Consider the following 19,993-nt stretch of genomic DNA (forward strand, 5'->3'; position numbering starts at 1 on the left):
TAACTTGTGTAAATGGGACTGATACCCATGCAACAGTGCTCTGTGTAAGGGAGAAAAACGTATGTAGCCCGTGTAGGCACATGTATGAGCAAATGGGGCTAGAACCCCATTGTCATCCCAGTGTAGGGAAGAATAAAGTGTACAAAAGTACACATGTAAAACAACAATGAGCCTCTGAAGGAGTGTACCCAGAGTCCATGAACACAAAATGTAGCCCATGTAGCAAGTGTGTAGTGAGCAAATGGCTACCCCTATGTCTATGCATATGGTGTAAACACAGCAAATGATACAATTGGCTTGATTACTGCATCACATTAACGTTTGCTGACAGTCAAAAGATAAAGGTGTGGGTGTCACCTTATTCCTGTGTCACACACTGGAAACACCCATGGGTACAGGCAAATTGTAGTGGCAGTCAATCGTGATAGTGACACCCACAGAGGAAATAGAAAGGCAGTACACAGAGAGTCTGTTGTGGGACCAAGAAGAACAGTCACAATATAGTACTGCTATATTCAGAAGCTGTTTGTTTAAGTGGCCTCATTGGAGCACTAGAGAAATGCCAGCCTTCTAAAGGGAAGACAGAATGCACCCACCAACATTTATGACCTCTGGAAAGAGATGAAAAACAGCACGAACACACACAGCTCTGTACAGGAATGTAAAACGAAAGTGGAATCTGGGTTCTGCTAGTTGCGTGCAGTCGCCAACCAGAAGATGGTGGCATGTACCGTGCGCAAGGATGAATGGCTCACGGCGCGTTAGTGCGCCACACTGTGTAACTATGTCAGTTCTGATGCGGTGAAGTGGCTGACGTAATAGAAGATCTTCGAGGAGACCCATGCGGCTGCCAGAATGAGGCAAAATGTATGTGCATGCTAATCCATTGTACTTTGCAAGCATGGGTTTGTATCCCATCCTCGTCACCAAATAAATGTGTTAACGAGGTCCACGTAGGTAAGATATAATTAAGGATGATTTATTCAAGCAGGTAACATGTTGAATAATACCAGACAACAAGTTGAGTTGGGAAGGGGAGCCCCACCAGGAGCAGCCTGCCTGCTGCTCAGCCCATGCTCAACTGTCACTTCACCTCCAGTCTCCCAACATTCCGAGGCACATCATGACTCTAACATTCTATTGCGGCAATTGCAAACAAAACAGGTGATGGACAGAAAGTGGATCAACGTCACACATTCACCTCAGTCCGAAGATCTGGGCCCAAATCCATCGTTTTTTTGCACTCCACACCACCCTGGGTTAGACAATGGCGATATGCAAATCAGCTCTGACCCTGTGCCCCATGGGAACAGTCCAGTCCGAACTACAAAAGCCATGTCCTTCCCAGAACGGAATCAAGCATCCGAGGACCGGACCGGTTTCGAGGTAACACCTCTCATCAGCCCGGCTAGCTTGACTCCAGTGGTGTGGAGTGCCTGGGACCCACGTCTGAGCATCGCCAGCGCACTTATGGCGGCAATTGCAAACAAAACAGGTGATGGACAGAATGTGGATCAATGTCACACATTCACCCCAGTCCGAAGATCTGGGCCCAAATCCATCGTTTTTTTGCACTCCACACCACCCTGGGTTAGACAATGGCGATATGCAAATCAGCTCTGACCCTGTGCCCCATGGGAACAGTCCAGTCCGAACTACAAAAGCCATGTCCTTCCCAGAACGGAATCAAGCATCCGAGGACCGGACCGGTTTCGAGGTAACACCTCTCATCAGCCCGGCTAGCTTGACTCCAGTGGTGTGGAGTGCCTGGGACCCACGTCTGAGCATCCCCAGCGCACTTATGGCGGCAATTGCAAACAAAACAGGTGATGGACAGAATGTGGATCAATGTCACACATTCACCCCAGTCCGAAGATCTGGGCCCAAATCCATCGTTTTTTTGCACTCCACACCACCCTGGGTTAGACAATGGCGATATGCAAATCAGCTCTGACCCTGTGCCCCATGGGAACAGTCCAGTCCGAACTACAAAAGCCATGTCCTTCCCAGAACGGAATCAAGCATCCGAGGACCGGACCGGTTGAGCACACAGCACAAACACTGGCTGAGCAAAAGGTGTAAATCACATAACAATAACAAGGGCAGAATACTACAGTACCGCTCTTGCTATGGGTCCCAGTGGATAAGCCAAGCTCCCGCAGCCCACAAGACACACTAATACTCAGTGATGTGGTGTAGCAGTAAGACCACGTGCCGTCCACGCCCGTTTATTTTATAGCCTCTGGCCAGAAGATGTGACTTGTGCATTTCCGGGTATGGGGAGGTTAAACAAGACTGCTAACCTGCTACAGATAACACATAAAGCTTTTCATTTTGCACAACAGCTAATGCTGCTGTGCAACATGTCTAAAAATACATTGGCAAAACCAATAGATGTTGCAGAGGCGAAACCTATTTGCTTTGTCAATGCATGTTTTTTATCGATTATTGCTAGCCTAATTTGTTTTGCAATGAAGCCATATCATTGCTCTAAACATGACAAGTCTGACGACTCACGTTACTTGGGCCACTCAGTGGTCTTCCATTTCTTTACAGGGTATTTCTTGATAGGAGCAAAGCAAGCACCAAGACGCCTATGTGCATTCGAGCGCTCTTATACATTCTATTAACAAAACACAACCACTCGTTCCTAATGCTAAGAGCCATTTTTGCCGTCGGCCGAGATACATCTTAAACTACATTTATTAATCATCAGCGTACACATTTTGGAAGGTTCTGTAATTGTACCATCGGATTCTTAGATACTTCGATATCGATACTTCTAGAACGCCTACCTGATATGGCCCAGAATCGGGACACTCATTTCAACTCGTAAACACCAGCTGAAAAATCAAACCTAAAACCTGTAAACGTTAGGGGCAATTAAACTACATCTCCCATGATGCAGAGCGGCTAAAACCGGAACTTGACTGACGCACGAACGCTCAGACACCTTTAAACTGACCAATGAAGATTTCGCGAATGTGTCTTGGAATATAGTTAGCGACTTGTTACTCCAATTTAAAAAACCTTCAGACTTCTGAGTCCTGTTTATTCCTCCACGTTCTCGGGAGGCTGGCCCGTGTTGTGTGGACAACTGCTGCAGGTAAAGGATGGTCGGCTCGGGCGTAAACTGGGGATTCGGATGGCGGTGAGAGAGCGAGTGCTTTTAACTGCGGGGTGTAGAGGGCTCTCCGTAATTATTTCTGGTGCACTTTAAATCTCATGATGCACCGTATCTGCCTAGTGTTGGAGACGAGTCTCGCATTGCTAATGGTATTGGTGCTGGGAGGGCTCTTGATGAAGGTAATTATGAAGGAGACGAATTAAAGGGGAAACCGTGTTTCAATGGAGTCGAAGAGAGGGTGGAGAGGCGACCAGAGGCAGCAGGTTAAAAGTACTTGTGGTTCTTAAGCTCCGCTAATAATTTCTGATATGTATTCAAGGGTTAGGCTAGGATCTTTCACATCGTTTACTGTCTGAACGTGTGCGATGCTCCTGTGTTGCAGATCGCCTTATAAAAACGTAAGGTGAGAAAGAGTGTTTAGCATTTCTAGAGGGGACTGAAGTCGGTTGTCAGAGATGTATCCGGCTGCAATTCAAATCATTCTCTTAATTCTCACACGTTTAGCACCCAAGTATTGAGCCGAAGCAGAACATTTACTTTACTTGTTGGAAAGCAAAACATTTTAAATACACAAAACAAATGTAGCCATTGTTCAGAAATGTCTTTTTGACACATTTATAAGGAGTACAACTCAACATCAGAAAAATATACCTATGATTTACTTTAGAATAACAACTCAAATGTTTACACGTTCCCATACACTTTTTAGAGTGCGTAGTTATGATCATAAATCTCTTAGGCACGTGTGTGTGGTTTAGAAATGAAAACATGCTCTGCAAATCATATATTTATATGCATATATAATACACGTTTCTACTCTTTTTACCTCACATTAGACCGGGGTTCTTCAAACTTTTTGATGCAAGACCCCCATGTCAGACGTTTTTAGGCGTAAGGACCCCCTTCTGACATATTTCTAGAACCTGATACTCCTCATCATCAACAACTGTGGACAACCATAAACTCCCCAAATTCTCACAGCAAATAATTTTTATGGTGGGGAAATAATATATTCAACCGTGTTTTGTAAACCAATGGTCAGTGAGCGTGGGGGTGTAGCCAAAATTTTATCTAAAACCAATGGGCCTCATTTATGAAGAATTGGTGTAGGCCGGGCAGCGCTGCAAGTCTTCTTGCTGTGCTGGCCTTTGCCAATGTGAAATAGCTGTAATGCACTGTATTTATGAAATACAGTGCATTCTTGGCCTTGTCACTTGCATTGGCGTACAAATTGCTGTGTAGCACCAACATAGGCAGGATTGTTTTTGTAAAGAAGGGGCGCCTTCCTTCACAAAAACCAGAGAGGCATTTTGCTTTTTCTATATGAGCAGCGGAATGCAGCACACCTGGAAAGAACAAGGAGAAATTAAAACATTTCTCCTTGTTATGCCTCCACTGCGTAGGCACCGTTTTTGGAGCTTCCCCCAGGTTTACTTGATTTTGTAAGTATGGAACAGCATCAAAATCCATGGGTGTTGCATGGGAACCCCACGCAATGCCCATGGAACACCACCTTGCCGCAGAGTAAGGCAACATAGTGACTTGCGCTGCTATGTCTTACTCCATATCTATGAGCTCATCCAAAGCATGCAGGGTGACTTTGCACCGCCTCATAGCTATGGTTGAGAGACTTGCCCCGCCGGAGCGTCAAAAAAAGTGATGCTTTGACGATACAAGCCTCTCATAAATAAGCCCCATAATATTATGTATGTTTTTTAAGTCTTAAACCATCGGGTATCTACAGATAAAATAATAAGCAGCGTAATGAAAATTAATTAAAAAAGTTGTTACTCAGTGGGTAATGCACTGTAGTACATAATGAAAAATCTATTAGTTAAATCACTGCAAGGATCTATGTCTAACCAGAGAGCCACAGAATCAAATCTTGATTGGTGCAGCAGAGAATATTGAAGAGTATCTTTAGTGCTACAAGGTCACAGCGTATGACAGAAAGCACTGTGAATATGAGTCATTCTTTTAAACTTGCATTACACACATTGTAAGAGTGCTACAAAACGTGCAAATATGTTTACAATAAAATAGGGCTTCCAAAATGTAGATTTAGTAATACCATGGTGTATGTAATGCATTTTTTAAAATTTTTTTTACAGAACTGTCTCAACACCTCTTTAGGGATACTAAGGGCTGTGTAAATGCAGTTAAAATTAGAAGCAACCACTTCACAGCCCAGTCTTTGGACTTCCACTCAAAAAACAAATCTTTGTCATCACAAAGCTTGGAGTGATTTGAACAATTAAAGCCAGAACCGGCTCCCAAACACCCTTTACGCTTGCAGATTAATTAACAGTGCACATTAGTGTTTCATGCAGGCACCCTGGCACGAAAGCTTTACACATCACTAGAGCCTCAATTGATACAACTTCAGCTGATAATGATCTAAATTAGCCATCCCAGGATGGCTGTCTTTTTGCCAGATTTTGGATTTTAGGCACAGGGGAAGCTGGGAATGCGCGACCGCCTTCCCAGGACTCCTTGTTAGCGCCTCACAGATTGAAGACCTCCGCCTTAGATTGTAAAGGGGACACAATAAAGTTGTGACATCCCTTCTGTTGATGAAGTGATATTTATTCACATTCTGTGCACTAATTTTGTTCTCTAATTTTTATTAGAACTTAGTGTCTGCTTAAAAGGCTCAAGAATGGCAAGTTTCAGTGTACATCACTGACTGGTTCTTGTTAGACAAAATGGATAAATAAGTGGCTTATTTGTTTTAGGGTGAGTTTATTAATTTCAGAAACGTTTCCATGGTTCATCATGCTTGTGAGCAAAGGCATCCTATGGGGGCCAAGCATTCTCTCTCACCCCCAGGGAGCTGCTCATATGAACTTGGCCTCACTAAAAATATAGTGAACCTGGCTCCTATAAAGGTGACTTGAATAAGTAGTCATGCATGAGAGATGTGCTGCATGCCTCTTGTAAGATCTGATGGACTGGCGGTGCCTCACTGATGAAATAGTCTTAAGGTTCTGGCTTAGTAGTGGTGTGTCTTCCTTGTGTTTGTCACGGGGAGGGTGTCACTGGTGATTTTGATATTTTAGGTGGCTTTGGGGTCATGGGCATAAGTCTCGCAGAGGTGAGTGGATGTATCTCGCAACTGTTCGTGGAAACAAAGTGCATTGCTGTTAGACACATGTCTGTTTTTGGTTTTGAAAGGGATGTCTCTGGTTGTCCTGGGCTTAAAGGAAGTCCGTGTGGTGATCCAAGACTTTACTGTTTTATTTCTGGCCTTTCTGTTTTTGAATGAGTGTTTCAAGTCGTCCTTGGATTGAAAAGCACATCTCAGGTCCTGGGCTTAGAGGGTGTCTTCTGGCCATGGAGAGATTCTTTTGGTGTTGGAATTGGAAGGGCTGCTTCTGATGATGCCATTGGACAAACATCCAGGTTTCGATGAGGTGATGTTTGTGTTTCCGGTGCGATGGTCTTACTAGATTCAAATGGTGATGGATTTGGACGTTAAATGTCTTGGGTGGGCTTTAAAGGCATGGGGCTTGCTGAGGGCAGGTGGGCTGCTTTTGGATAGTGCAGGTCTCAGTGATGGTCAGTGAACTGGGCTTGTAAGGCGTGGGTCTCGTTGGGAGCTGGTGGACTGGGTTTGGTAGGCATGGGTCTTGTTGAGGGCTGGTAGACTAGTCCTGGAAGGTGCGAGTCCGGTTGGGCCCAGTAGGCTGAACTTGGAAAGTATGGGTCTTGTTGGAAGTCATTGGTGTGTTTGGGACAGGTTGGCTTGCAGTGGACTCCCCTTGGAATACATAAGCCTCATTGGGGGCCAGTGTGCTGGGCATGAAAGCTGCGGTTCTCCTTGGGGCTAGTGAGCTAGGCATGCAAGTGTGGTTTTGTTGGGGGTGGGGGCTGTGGCTTTAACATGAAAGGTGCACGCCTCTTAGAGGGCCAGTGGGCTTGCAGTGGACTGCCCTTAGAAGACACCAGCCTCATTTGTGGCGGGGGGATGGGAGGACAGTGGGTTGACTTGGATAGCATGGGTCTCATTGTAGGGCACTGGGCTTGCCTTTTTTGTAAGGTGCAGTTCTCAGGGGCCTGTGTGCTTGCCTGTGAGCTTGGGAGTCATGGGCCTCGTTAGATGGCAGCTTAGTTAGTGGCCTGTGCACTTTCAGAGTTGTGGTATCGCTGTGAGTGCTGACAATGCTGTGCTCAACTTGTTGGGTTGTGTGAGCTTGGCAGGACACACTGGGGAAAGCTTGTAGGGTGTGGGACAGTGTTTGGAGGAGGATCGTTGTCTTGTCTCAGGTAACTTGTAGGGATTCTTCTGTGGAGTGTGAATATTTTAGGACTGATTTTTCTAGACTGTGCATAATGCTGCATAAAAACAAAATGTAAGCAGGGTTTTAAACAAAAAGAAATACAGGAGTAGAGTGCCAGCATAAGTTAGTGACATGGCAGTCATTCACTGACCTACTAGTGTATTGCAATGCAGCTCTGCTGTGCTGGATCCTGTCTTGGTGATACGAACCTGAGAAGTATGAAGCTGTTAGGTCTTGCCTACCATACAGCACACGTTTTCTGGTTCGTAAAAACATATTGAACATTGTCTACCATAGTTAAGCTTTGTCATTTGCCTGCTTGCTTTAGTGGCTTGCCTTCATCTTCTTGTTTGTGTGCTCCCTGGCGCATAGCCTTTTTACCATCCTTTTGATTGGCAGACTTGCATCTTGCCATTTTATGTGTGTTTTTGTTGTTTTGTTAAGCACTAAGTTCATGTTTTCCTGCTTTCCCACCCCTGTGCGTCTCTTTGCCAAATATCCTCTCACTCCGCACTCCATGTTGCTCTCTCGCTTGTGTGCTACCCCCACACCCATGTTGTTGCTTTCTCCCTGTGCTTTACCCTTACTTTGTGTTCCTCCCGCTCTCTCTTCTGTGCTTCACACTGACCAAACTTCCCAGTGCTCTGTGTTCTTTTCGTTGTCCACTTCTTCTCCTGCCCTGTGTTGCACTGTTCTCCTGTGTGCTACTTTCTCCTCCTCCCTTTTTAGGTAGAGCAAAACAGCGCTTGCGCTGTTACTTGGGGACCTATTGTATATGCTTTTGAAGTTGGTTTGCCCTTTGCCTTCCATTTGTCTCTGTCCACGTCCTTTACAAGTCCTTGCTTGCTAATGGGCAGTTGTTCCTGTTGGTCCCTCCTTTACATTTCTGGTTTCCTCCGATGCAGCACCGACTAAGTACTGGCTTTGTTGTACACTTACAAGGTGTTCATGTCTTCCTTCGGGCACTTCCTTCTTCTTTTTTTTCTTCTTCCTGTGTTCCCAGACTAGGCGTGGCACAGCTTCACGACAGCCACGCTTCCCATTGTCCAAATTGTATATATTTTAACAAGCATTTACAATGCAGTAGGTCTCACAATGACATTGTTTTGAGCTATTGGCATTGAAAATGTTTTTATTTTTTATTTTTCACCATTGTGAAGCATTAATCAAATGGTGTAATTAAAAATGGCAATAGCTCACTTTGTTGTAAGTGCAACATCTATTGCATTTCATTTGGTCTCTGTGTCTCTGTGTCCTCCCATATTCTTTTACTATCCAAGTGGCTTTATGAAATGTTCAACTAGCCAGGGATGTGGAATTCCTATAGCCCGACACCCAGGAATATTGTTTGGGGTCAAGGGCAACAAGTTTTTATGTGTATTTTGTCCTTGGGACAAGTAGGCTCAGCCCCCTGCAGCACAAACCCTTTGGCTGCCAGTGTGCAGAACACATTATGAATCAGGGAAGGGCACTGTCTGCAGTTAGGGTAATATTTTTGTCCATATGTGAATGCTATTCAAACTTGTATTTATGGTTCATTAATTGAAAACCTTTACTATTCGGGTGAGCACTCTACGTAAATGTTGCAAGCTCTGACTGCACTACTCACAATGGTTCCAGTATAAAATGTGTACACACATTTTCAAAGTTTAGCAATACGAGACTATATCTAATGCTCCCAGCAGGCTCTCTGATATGATGAAAATATTTGCAGAAGCTTGAAAGCAAGATTGATGATTCTTTGCTTTCAAAATAAAATGTTGATAAAAAAATGAAAGCAGGAAAAAAACATTTACCTAAACTTTCTTTGCAGCATCATTTAGTAATGTATTTGTGCATGCTAGTGTTTCCCAAAAATATTCATAATGGAAAATCAGTGTAACCATTTTCAATAAGATTATGGGAAACAAAAATAAACCAGCATTGGCATAGTCAGTAGGTCTGAAATTGGTAGTCAGCTTTTTGGTTTTGCTAATGTGTTTTTGTAAAACCTTATTGGTGTGGGGGCTGCCGGCCCCTCACAATTATAAAACCTTGGCAAAAGCAAAGTTTTTAGTGTGAAAAAAAACACACTGCTACACTAGTTACTGGCACTGAACAATACTACTTTGTGTGCCGATATGCTCCTTGTGAAAGAGCGGAATGCTGTCCCTCACAGTGAAGCCAGCTGATACAGAGACAGAATTTTAATAAACGCAAAAGGGCATGGCCAGACTAAATTTGGAGCCCAATTATTAAAGAAAGTCTCAAAAGTGCACACATACTATATATCCTTGCATTAAGTGCTGCTATATGGCTTTTGTGTATTCTGAAGAATTTACAAAAGTAGGACAAGAAATAGTACTTGAAGAAAATATTTGTGAACTGCATTTTAGCATGAACAGATATTCATGTGTAGATTTTCTCATGCGAAAATCTGAATGTTTGCAAAATCACTTTTCATCCAACCGCTTTTTTTCCCCAACTCTGGAAGAAGGCTTACATCTGCCTTTGCCAGGAGTACATTTCCAACTTTTCTCAGTATGGGAAAAAGATTAGAGAAGAGTTGTTGAAAACCTTTAATCTCCGGGGCGACTATGCGCGAACCAGCTGTGATCTCTCTCGCAGCTCCTCGATGCGATGACTCTAGTAGCGACGTGATGTGGTCCACAAGCAGGCGGTGCGGCGCTCTCACCCAGCGACGACAGGCTTTGCGACGACACTCGCAGCGATGTTAGACTTCCTGCACCGATCGGGTGCGTCCCGCAAACGAAGGATGCGACTGCTCTGACAGCGGCAACGGGCGCTGCGACGATCTCTACCTTGGTAGTGGCGGGAATCTTCTTGCACTGTCGGGAATGCGCTCTGCAGCGAGCAATGCAATAACTTTACTTTAGCAAAGTCGCTCAAGCTTAGTTTCCAGCTTCCCAACACAGGTACAACTTCCAGAGGCACCACACATGGGTCAAGCACTCCAGGAAGGACAGAACTCTCTCAGTAGAGCTCAGGGGAAGCTGGGGGTGAAGTCCTTTTGTTCCTGGGACTTCAGAACAGGGAGCCAGCTCTTCTCAGGCCCTTGGAGATTCCTTCAAGCAAGGGGGCACAGCACAGCAAAGTCCTTACCCTCTCCTTGGCAGCAAAGCAACAGCAGGGCAATACAGCAGAGCAACAGCTGGACAATCTTCCTTTTTCAGTTTCAGCTTTCTCCTTGGCAGAGGTTCCTTCTTGATTCCAGGATCTAATTTTCTGTTGTCAGGGGTCCTGTACTTATACCCCTAAAAGTCTTTGTTTTCTTTGTGCATGTGGGCCCTGAGCCCGGTCTGAACCAGTTCTGGGTGTTTCTTGAGCACTTTGTTTTCCTGGCTTCTCCTTTCCTTTCAGAGTGAGGGGCAGGGTCCTCAGCCTCCCAGCAGGAGGTGGAGCCAGCATTGTGGAAGGCAGGCACAGCCCTATTCAGGCCCAGGTGCTATCTCCTCCCACCACTCAAGTTGCAAATGCAGTCTTTCAGGCTAAGGCTGACTCAGCCAGCCTCCTGGGGAATCCCCAGCCCCTGTCACTCTCAAACCAGACAGTCAATACAAACAGGCCAGGGCACACAGGAAGGTCAGACAAGAGAACAGCAACTTTTTTTAAAGTGCTGTTCTCAAACACAGGATTCCAAAACAACCTTTCTTAAAAGATGTGTTATTACATTCTGAGTTCAGGGATACTAGACTCTTATGTCCTATCTTGTTCCTATGGGAAGAAATGCTGGTAGCCACTGTAGCCAGCATCCCCCATGTTAACCTATGGAGCAAGATAGCCTTACAATAGTGAAAAATGAAAATGGCTGTAATTCACTACCAGAGCGGGTAACCTGCACCAGTACATGCTCTACCTTTCACATACACTGCAGCCTGCCCAGGGGGGTACCTTGGGCCTTCCATAGGGGTGACCAATGTGCACAAAAAGGGAAGGGTTAGGCCTGGTCAGTGGGGAACACTGACCAGGAGGACATGGCAGTTCAGACTGCACACAGGCACTGCAGTGGCAGGCCTGAGACACCATTTTAGGGCTACTCATGTGGGTGGCACAATCAGTGCTGCAGGCCAACTAGTAGCATTTGTCATCACCAGCCCTGGCACACGCAGTGCACTTTATTAGGGACTTCTTGGTGATACAAATATGCCAATCATGTATATCCAATCATCGTAACAATTTACACAGGGAGCACTTACACTCTGGCACTGATCAGCAGTGGCAGAGTGTCCAAAGCATCTAAACCAGCAAAAACGAGATCCAGCACAACATCAAAAATACAGAAGGTGGAGGCCAAAAAGACAGGGGAAACCGTGCCGAAGATGCCAGATCTAACACCTTCCCTCTCGCATTTAAAAACTATTTGTATAGTTTAGATGTTTGACCGATTATAAAAACGTTCCTGCTATTGGAAAAAAAATATATAAATGCAATAAGATTCGTATATAGGACTGCGTACACCTAAATCGCTGCTTCGGATTTTTGCATACAGGCTGCTGCAGCCCATCGATGCGCACCCAGGCCTTACTGCTCACCTTTTCGTGGACACGACACCTTCTACATCATGCATTCCCGCTCTGCCACGAAGAAGTCTGACATATGGTGCAGAGTCTTGATATCGGTATGGCTAACGACATCGTGCTCCCATCAACGCAGCTTCCTCACCCGCTCAGTCCTTGCGGTACCCCTAACTCAGTGACCAAATAGGCCATGCACGTAGTGGTAGGCCCTTGTACTCGGTGGTTCAGGCCTACATGAGGCGTCTGAACCACCAAGACGGGCCATCACAGTGCTTGGGATGGGAGCAACTCTAAAATGGCATAGTGCACGTGCGCCCCGTCTTTTTTTTATTGGTACGGTCACGTGTGTAGTGACGCATATGCTGGATGGGTATGGTGTGGGTGTATACCAGCCATGAGGGAGTGTGTGTGTGTGCCGTTCTGACAACTAGACCTGGAACTAAGAAATCTCTACAGTGGAAATCTGGGCAATGTTTCGTTTTTTACTGGAAGTGTAAGTGGAGTGGTCTGGCCTGACATATGCCAGTGCTGCGCGAGGCTGTGCTCCATGATTCCGGAGCTATTGGCATGATTCCGTCATTAGCTATATGAAAAATAAAGTGATTCGGGTGTCCATTTTATAGTGCTGACGTCACCCGGGTCTTAAGCGCAAATGTGTCAGATCTGTAAAGTTCTACAACTTGGCCAACCTGGAAGGTACGGGGTATCACTGACTCTATATTCGTTCATAGTTGCACACATAAAAGATGGTGGACATGACACATTTCAGCGCTTATGAATGTTTATGGTACATTCAGTGGAGTGTTCTAGCTGTAGTAATACAGGGCTGTGAAAGGTTTAAGTTGTAGTTTTTGGCACATGAAGGGCAATATATATATATATATATATATATATATATATATATATATATATATATTCAACAATTATGTCCCTCCTTCAGGAACACTCGCAGAGCACTCAATGGGTATGTGAAATCCTTTATTGCACCCAGCATGACGCGTTTCGTCTGTCCTGACTTCCTCAGATGCTGTCCGGTGATTAAGGAAATGCATGATTTTGCAGTTCGTTTAAAAGCATTGTATGGGCTCCTCCTACACAGTGTTCAGCAAGGAGGGACTAAATTGGTGGTGCATCCTCTCCTGAATTTTATGCCGCCACCTTTGAGTGTGTGTCCCTTTTTGTTTTATATCATAGTGATGTTTGTAGCAATGTTTGTTGTTTTTAAGTAAACTTCCATTCCTTGATGGGAAGAGGGACATACCTCTTTGATCGCACTGTGTCACTGGGCGGTTGATTATGGAGCCTGCTCTGTGTATACACATACACATCATCCGACATTTGCTGTGTGCAATCCCTGTCTGATCTGGATAGATACCATTGGAGGCAGGTAGTCCAAGTACGTATATAGATCCTCACTCGTATTCAATCCCTTTGGCTGCTTGGTATCTAACATTAGTATATAGTGGGTCCCTAACCGACGTAACAATCCCTCCCTGTCCCCACCTCTTCTCTGAATTGGGACAGCGTCTATTAAATAGTATCTCAGATCCTTGGGTTTGCCTTCATGTGTTTCGTGAAAATGCCGGGCTACAGGGTAACTGGGATCATTATTGTTTATCGCCCTAAGGTGCTGCAAAACCCTCTTGTGGCCTGGTAACTTTGTACTTCTACGTACTTTAGATTGCAACTGCACTCTAGGACGAAGACCACATACTCACTTTTACATGTTAGGTGATATTTTATAGTCTGGGGTTTTAAACTAAAGGCTGTCATATATGTAGTTTTGTTGACGCCATATGAACCTGCTTTGCAGCTAGGGCATTTGTAAAATCCCTTGCGAGCCAATGACCATCCTGTGTTATCCTTGTATTCGGGGCTGCTTTTCACCAGGATATCCGACATAGAGGTGGCCTTCCTGTAAGTTATTGCAGGATATTCGGGGAGACACTTGCCTATTACTGAATCATCTTTCACTATGTGCCAGTTGCGTTGTACAATTTTACGCAATTCCCTATGTTGTCGGCTGTAGGACAAGATCAGTCTGGGCGTATCCTCTGGTATCTGTACCCCTCCCTTATTCTTGTCTAAGGTGTTAGCTACTGTTTCCAGAAGGTCTTCCCTGGACCTCAATCTTGACTTCCTGATTGCTATATCAATTGTTTTGGCACTATAGCCTCGATCTAGGAATCTGATCTTGCTTTTCCTGTTGATGTATATGTAGTTCTCCCTCATCACTGCATATTCTACGCAGCCTCAGCATTTCCCCATTGGGGATGCTATGTATAAGGTGTGTAGGATGTGCACTAGTTGCATCTAGCAACGTATTTCCTGCTGTTTTCTTTCTTTCTGTATAATGTTGTATTGATTTTATTACTCTTTATATTAACTTGCACATCCAAGAAAGATACCTGGCAATTGCTAATATGAGACGTGAACTTTAGATTTACATCATTGTTGTTAATGCATTCAATAAATGTTTCTGCCTCCTCAAGTTTACCCTTCCAAACAATAATCAGGTCATCAATGTATCTTAGCCAGGATACAATTTTGTCCCTGTATATGTTGATGTATTGTCTTCTGAGAACCAACTCCTCCCACCAGCCCATAAATAGGCAGGCATAACTGGGGGAGAACCTGGCCCCCATGGCAACTCCCTGAACCTGACGAAACATCTGCTTGTTAAAGAGAAAGAAATTATGCTCTAAACAAAAGATCAACATGTCCATGAGCATTTTGTTGTGCTGTCTGAATTCAATTGACCTTTTCACAAGGAAATGTTCCACAGCTCTTAGTCCATCCAGATTTTTGATACACATGTATGTGGTTATTCAGGTACACTGTAGAGATGAGATCACTGAACAAATTAAATGGTGCCCCAGTCTGGGTTTACCAAAGAAAATAGATTTAAGAAAAGCTTAACAATTCAGCCATTGACCAGGGAGCCTCCTGGTTACTTAATCTCTGTGGTTAGATTCAAATTAAATGTTTTAGGGAGAGCTCTGTCCACATCTAACCGCCATCATAATGAGCCCCTAAATATCAAATCACAAATATCGATTTAGCTGAATATCATTGCAAAAATATCGTGGCTCAAGAATATCGACAGACGAAATATTGTGGTGCAGAATATCAACTTTAGGTAAGTAATATTGATGTAAAAAATATTGGTGTTTAATATCATTTGCAAAAACATAGATGTAAAAAATATCAGTTTTTTTTTATTTTTGTATTTATATGGTATGTGTGTGATGCATGTATTTTTGGTATAAGATTTGTTTTTGTTTTTATTATCTGTGAATTTTTTTTAGTAGTTATTCAATTTTTTTGTTCTAATTTTTCATTTTTAGTTCCATAGTGGGATGTGGGTTTATAGGGGAATAGCGTGGGAAGTTATTAATTGCCTCAAATTGTAAAGCGCTCTGATATCCTTCGGTATCAAGTTCACGCTATATAAAACTTTATAAATAAATAAATAAACTTGGTGCTGGAAATTAGTGTTCGAGGCTCGGAGTTGCGTCCACATCCTGTTATTGTAGAGTAATGACATAATATACGCGTGCCTGAAAATGTAATGTAAATACGGTGTTCATGTAAATTGCTGATATAGTTTTGGGTTGATTTTGCGCTATATAAATATGCTATAAAAAAAAGAGGATGATTAGCCCACACTTACTGTCGGGTAAGATTGTTGCATATGCTATTTATAGCACCATATAATGTGGTAGGAGCAGCATTTTACAAATATAATAAATACAATGACACAGATAGATAATTGAAGTGGGAACGGGAACGTGTGCTCTGCTCCACTTTATTACGTTGTTGGTAACAAGTAAAATAGTAATCATGATATCATATACAGATATTTAATCATAAACTGTTTGACTTCTGCTGTACAAAGGAAGGAGCATTGTATGTGAATATAATACACAGAAGATTAGATCGTAAAGAGTTGATGAGTTGTGGTACCCTGAGGTAGGGGTGGTTTGTGTGGAGCCTGCGATGATGCATGGTCCAGGCAGATTGCACTGGTAAAAATGTTTTTTGACAATTGAATTTTGCCTTAACAAGGGCACCTGGCGACTATTTACGGTGTACTGAGTTAGTGGTATGTCTCCTGTTTATCGTGTGCTCACTTTGCAATGATGCGTGGTCTGAGCGGCCTGCACTGAAATCATTCACTGTTGCATACTGGACTATATGAACTTTGAGGGGGGGGGGGACTAACATCGATGGTTATCAATTGCTGTGCAAACTAGGTGTACTGATTGCTCCACATAACAAATTAAACAATTGCACTTCACGCAGTGCATTCTAACTTTCACAAATTGTGGACGGATGTCTGGTGGCGATGTTGAAGGTGATACCCCAGAGGTACTTGGTATTGCCGGTGGTGGCGCAATCTTCTACATTCTTTATCATAGTTCACACGATGCAGCAATTAGAGGTGCTTGCGCGTACTAGCAGTGCAACAGCAGTATTTTTTTTTCTCTGCTTTAAATAAATCGAGGCTGAATTTAATGCTGTCTGTAGTGTAGATGAAAAGGTAAATTCAAGTTGTGAACCCTACTGTGTACAGTGTACATCGAAGCTAGTAGTCAGTACAGTTATAAAACAATGCTTTTTTCACTTATTTTAACAAAATCTGAATACATACAGTAAAATTGTCTCTGCATTAAATAAATCAAGGTTGAATTCCCTACTGTCTATAGTGTAGATGCAAAAGTGAATTCAAGTTGTAAACCCTTCTGTCTGCAGTGTAGATTTTAGGGTGGAGTGCATCATCTGCAATCATAATTGAAATAGAAAATCGAAAATGTATGCAGCGTGCATTTTATTATTCAACTAAATCTGCAAGTGATATAAAATTTTTGAAGGTAGCATACTAAATGGATATTGTGTAGGGTTTTATAGGTGTTATACTTAGTTTGGTTTCCACGGAGTTAGTGGTACCTGAAACAACAGGGTTCTGTGGTGCCTGCGAAGTGTGGTCTGGGCAGGCCGTACTGATGATGTTTTTTGTCTTGTGAATTCTAGCTTAGTAATACCACGTGGCGATTTTGTGTAGGTTTGAGGGACGTTATTTTGTTTGGTACTGCACTTTATAACTAATGAATGAAGAATCAGTAAAATTCTGCCTGAATACGACCATGTGACGATGAATTATGGTGCACTGAGTTAGTAGTACCTTTGGGACTGAGCATGTATGTAACCTGCGATGATGCGTGGTCCGGTTAGGCCGCAGTGGGGGGTAATGTTTTTTTGACTATTGAATTTTGCCTTAATAAAGCCTTTGGCGATTTATTTATGGTGTACTGAGTTGGTGGTACGTCTGGTGTTTAGCATGTGCTCACCCTGCGATAATGCGTGGCTTGAACGGGCTGCACTCGCAGCATTGAATGTTGCATACTGGATTGCATGTCTTTGAGGGGGGGGGGAACTACCATCAATGGTTATCAATTGTTCTGCAAACTAGGTCTACTGATTGCTCCCCATAACAAATTAAACAATTGCACTTCACACAGTGCATTCCAACTTTCTGAAAATGGGGAGGTATGTCTTTTGGCGATGTTGCAGATTGGGAGCATTTGGTTTTCTTAACCGATTATAGTCACGTTGTAAACCCTGATGTTCGCAATGTAGATGTAAGGGTGGACTGAATCCACTGCAATCACAGTGGAAGTGGAAGATAGAACATATATAGAATAAATTATTAAAATATGTATATTTCCGGGACATTTAAAAGGGATAGTATGGCTCACCGTGACATAAAACTCTTCTCTGAGATAATTCATGTGAAATTTAACAAAATCAGAACACATACAGTACAATTGTTTCTGCATTAAATAAATCAAGGTTGAATTCCCTGCTGTCGGTAGTATACATGCAAAGTAGACTTCAAGTTGTGAACCCTGCTGAGTGTAAATTGAAGGCAGTAGTTGACACAAACCTTGAGGAATGCTTTTTTTGTCACAGTTAATAAAATCTGAGGACACAGTACAATTGTCTCTGCCTTAAATAAATAGATAATGAATTCAATGTCGTCTTTAGTGCTACTGCGCTACTGGTACCAAGTGGTGAACTCGGTTGATCGCAGTGTACATTTGAAAACAGTACTCAGTACACTCATTGGGGAATGTTTTTTGTGGCATGCTTTAACAAAATTGTCTCTGCGTTACATAAATCAAGGAGAACTTGAATGCTGTCCGTAGTGTAGATGAAAAGCTGAATTTAAGTTATGAACCCTGTTGTACGCAGTGTGGATTGGAGGCAGTAGTTGACACAGATTTCGAGGAATGCTTTTTGTCACTTATTTAAACAAATTCTGAAGACCTACAGTACAGTTGTCTCTGCATTAAATAAATAAAGGCTGAATTTCCTACTGTTCGTAGTTTAACAAAATATGAGGTTGAGATTGAATTCAATGTTGTCTGTAGTGCTTCTGCACCACTGATATCAAGTTGTAAACTCTACTGACCGCACTGTAAATCAAAGGTAGAAGTCTTTTAGAATCCTCATTTCTCTCTTGTGAAGTTTCCGGATGTTTTGTCTGAAGAGGTCTCCTCATATTTGCTGTTCCGGAAAACGATTTTTTTTGTAGGGTCACCCCTGCACAGCATCGCCTTGCAGATTTTGCAAGTGACTTTGGTAGCATTAACCTTCTGCATCGGAGGAAAAGTAAAAAACTTCCAGGCAATTGATAAATACTTCTCTGGAGGGGGAAATTCAAGTTGTGAACCCTGCTGTCCGCAGTGGAGATTGAAGACAGTTGTTGACACAGACATGGACGAATGCTTTTTGTCACTCATGTAAACAAAATCTGAAGACATATAGTACAATTGTCTCTGCATCAAATAAATGAAGGCTGAATTTCCTACTGTTCAACCTTCAAGAACATCTGAGGACATAGTACAATTGTCTTTGCTTTAAATAAATCGAGACTGAATTCAAGGTTTTCTGTAGTGCTGATGCGCAACTGGTATCCAGTTGTCAATTCTACTGACCGCACTGTAGATTGAAGGAAGTACTCTGCATATATACAGACGAAAAATGTAGATCCAAAGTTGAATTAAAGTTGTGAACCCTGCTGTCTGCATTGGAGGTCGGAAGGCACTAGTCGATACAGACATAAGTCTGCGGTGCTGTGGCACGGAGTTCGCAATGCGCCTGTATCGAGGAGGCACGTGGTCCTGGCGGCAGCCACGTGGCAGGTTGCGGACCTTCGCTGTGTCGCAGTCTCTACTTTATGCAGAAGTGAACCACGCCCAAGGCATAGCCTAATTATTTATAGTCTCACGTTGACGTTGCTTACGTTTGACTAGCCCACTCCGTTTCTGTTTCAAAAGGGGGGGTGTTGAACACAGCTACATGACCGAAATATTCCCCAGTGTCTGAGATAATATGGTTGCGTCCACTATTCAGTACACTTCACGTATCAGTGGTATATCTAAACACTGAATAGTTTTTGGTTTGTATAGTGAATTGTGTATAGTATTTCACCGGTAGTCTAGTCATCTCTGTACATTGAGCTAGTGTGCTGTTGAGGGGATATAATATTTTGGAAAGGTCCGTTGTCCTGTTTTGCGCTGCCTCTGAAGTAGTAGGGGGGGGGAGGGGTCCGGGGGGGTGGTTGTTGTGGGGTATGTAACTGTTACCACGCATACCATTACCACGCAGGATTGTTTACAACGCATACCTTTACAAAGCATTACACTATAACGCACATACTATTACAATGCATACCATTATAACGTAAGTATAGGTAAGTTTATCTTTTTTTAAAAACATTTATTAGGGGTATTGGGGTACAGGGGTATTTTTAGGTTTCAGGGCTGTGATTGGGTTTTGGGGTACAGGGGTATTTTTAGGTTTCAGGGCTGATTTTAGGTTTTGGGGTACAGGGGTATTTTTAGGTTTCGGGGTTGGGATTGGATTTTGGGGTACAGGGTTTTTTTAGGGTTCAGGGGTGGGTTTGGGTTTTGGGGTACAGGGGTATTAGCTTTCAGGGCTGGGTTTGGGTTTTGGGGTACAGGGGTATTTTTAAGTTTTAGGGTTGGGTTTGGGGTACAGGG

At 43.3% G+C, this 19,993-nt stretch overlaps 1 protein-coding gene across 1 annotated transcript in view; it reads left to right on the top strand.

Annotated features, from left to right (window-relative positions):
• The first annotated feature begins 2,924 nt into the window (after positions 1-2,924).
• Positions 2,925-19,993, top strand: part of GTSE1 (G2 and S-phase expressed 1) — a 263,570-nt gene continuing 246,501 nt past the window's right edge. The window contains exon 1 of the mRNA XM_086967246.1: positions 2,925-3,106. The gene's annotated coding sequence lies outside the window, so the exon portion shown is untranslated. The remainder of the gene's footprint in view (positions 3,107-19,993) is intronic.

Source organism: Lissotriton vulgaris, chromosome 1_1, assembly GCF_964263255.1.
Source record: "Lissotriton vulgaris chromosome 1_1, aLisVul1.2, whole genome shotgun sequence".
NCBI classification, from domain to species: Eukaryota; Metazoa; Chordata; class Amphibia; order Caudata; family Salamandridae; genus Lissotriton; species Lissotriton vulgaris.